This window comes from Rhincodon typus, chromosome 29, assembly GCF_021869965.1.
Source record: "Rhincodon typus isolate 14 chromosome 29, sRhiTyp1.1, whole genome shotgun sequence".
Lineage (NCBI taxonomy): Eukaryota > Metazoa > Chordata > Chondrichthyes > Orectolobiformes > Rhincodontidae > Rhincodon > Rhincodon typus.
Genome location: NC_063360.1, coordinates 24,114,664 through 24,117,076, shown reverse-complemented (window position 1 = coordinate 24,117,076; position 2,413 = coordinate 24,114,664). Strand labels below are relative to the sequence as shown.

Below are 2,413 nucleotides of genomic sequence, written 5' to 3'. Positions count from 1 at the left end.
CCCCTCTACAACAATTCCCCTCCGCCCCCGCACTCTATCCATTATCGTCTACCTCTCCCACTGCTGCACTCCCTATCTCCTCCAGACCTCCCCTGCTGCTCCCCCAACCCCCATCCCTCTCAATCTTCCAAACCCCTCCTCCAGACTTCTCACACTTCTCCCTCCTTTTCCCTCTCCCACTCGACCACCCCAGCCCCTCCTTCTCTCCCGTCCACTCCTCCAGACCATTCCTTCACACACTTGTGCAACAGTCCCTCCTTCTCTCCCGCAAATACCTTCACACCACTCCCAAACTCCTCATCCATCCTTCCTATTCTCCATCACTTACCCTTTCAAATTATTACTATCTGCGCAGCTTAGCCTTTTCAGTTGTGCTGGGGTGAATTGGGGTTTGGTGAGGGTATGTAATGGGGTTTTATTTTGAAAACGGAAGGCAGTGTATTATGTCCTCCTACATTCCTGTAGGACCACAACAAGCTGTGGCAATGCTCTCGGATACCCCATCAGCAACAAACGGACGAGTAAGGCGTCTACTCAAACACCAAACCAACATCAAAAACCGGGGGTGCAATAGTAATATCCCTAGCTTAGGGGGTCCGGTTTCCAGTTCTACTTGTCCCGAAGGTGTATCTAAAGAGGTTGATTCAGAATATCTGGAATTAACCCCAGATGCAGTCGAACGGATCATTTTGGAGGGATGGGAAAAGACAGACAGGAGAGAAAAGAAGTGACACACTCAGGGGGCTGTTTTATGACTGCAGCAGCCCCATTGATAAGGCCAGTGTGGGGTAGGGGGAGCCTCTGTGTCGAAGTGGAGTGGAGATTTCTGAGCGCAGGATTGAAGTGAATCAGCGAGGCTCGCTCGCCAGCTCACGTCCTTTCAGCCTCATTGCTGGTTTCCCCCAGCTTGGCGTCAGCACTGCAGCCGTCATGTGAGCAGCCCAAACACCACGTTACCCCGGCGTGGGCGGAACCAGGCGAGTTTCATTCATAAATCGCTCGGTTTTAAATCAAAATTAAAGCAGCTGCTATTGGGTGCCTATTTCTGTCCCGTACAGACCACATGAATTGCAATTAGGTAAGTCGGTGATTGGCGGCCGCACCGCGAGCTTGTCTAGTCAATCTCTCTGAAAATTGGAAAATAAGATTTTGCAAAATGCATGACAATCTGTAGTAAAATCGTGACAACGGGTGTGAGTATTTCACAGAATTAGGGGATGGCGGTGGTGTAAGTGTGCGGGGGTCAGTGAGGGCTGGCAATTTATGAACTGAGAGATACAATTACGAAAGTAAAACCTGATAATCTTTGAGGTGTTAATCAATAATTACTCGTTGATGATGGGAAGGCAAAAAAAATCTTCCGATTACACCAAAAAAACATCGTATGGGCATCTTTGCAATTCGAACGCACCTTGTTTGTGTTTTTTTTACAACGTTCAAGCAAAATTCAGATCAAGTGTAAACTGGAGGCAGGATCACTAGTATTGCAAGAGGAAAGTAAAAGCAGCTTTTCCTCTCTCTCTCATTCTTAACTCGTTCCTTCGAAAAACCTGAGCAGTTATTTTAGTTTACCTGAATCGTTACCATCAACCTGAATCTGTCACCTCCCTCACCGCCTTTTCCTGAATGAGTTATGAAGATGGAGAGAGAGAGAGAGTGTGAATGTTTGTACGCAGTCAGCCTCTGAGCAGACCAAATGCGTTTTTAAAAAAACCAAATCCTTCGACACTCCTCTTGGAAAAGTAACCCTACCACGATTTTCACAAGGAGCTTAGCTACAGAAACAGGCTGTCTTCACTTTCCTGCCTGTTATACTTGTAACACCTCATTACATTGCACGCTTAAATTTCTTTAACCATTTATCTGCCGAAGCTGCAATTTAAACGAATAGGTCATTTGCTTTTCTTTTTAGAACACTCTCTTTAGAAAAGTATTTGCCCTGATCAAAGCAGGAGCAGCAGCGATGGGAACACAATGGTGGTCTCCCAGATACAGAGAGTTTGTACACATTTATTGTCCTTTCACCATCCGCGTCAGTTGCATTCCTGCCCCGTGTGACATTTGTATTTCCTTCATCAAACTAAACCTCCCAAGTCGCTGTTAGAGAGATGCCCAGCTGGCCAGTTTCCTCTGAAGGAGAGAAATAAAGACTGGAACTTAAGCCGAAAATTGTCTGGAAATGGTCAGGCCGGGCCGAATCTGTGCAGAGAACCCCACATTCTGCCCGCGTGTTCTGTCTGAGCCTTTCCCAACATTTTCTCTTCTCCGAGACAACAAGGTTCAGGGCTGGATGAACACAGCAGGCCAAGCAGCATCACAGGAGCAGAGAGGCTGACGTTTCGGGCCTAGACCCTTCATCAGAAAAGGGGGAGGGGAAGGGGGTTCTGAAATAAATAGGGAGAGAGTGGGAGGC

At 47.4% G+C, this 2,413-nt stretch overlaps 1 protein-coding gene across 1 annotated transcript in view; it reads left to right on the top strand.

The window, feature by feature from the left end:
• Positions 1-989: 989 nt before the first annotated feature.
• cbarpb (CACN subunit beta associated regulatory protein b) overlaps positions 990-2,413 on the top strand; it is a 193,963-nt gene continuing 192,539 nt past the window's right edge. Inside the window, exon 1 of the mRNA XM_048614165.1 lies at positions 990-1,078. The gene's annotated coding sequence lies outside the window, so the exon portion shown is untranslated. The remainder of the gene's footprint in view (positions 1,079-2,413) is intronic.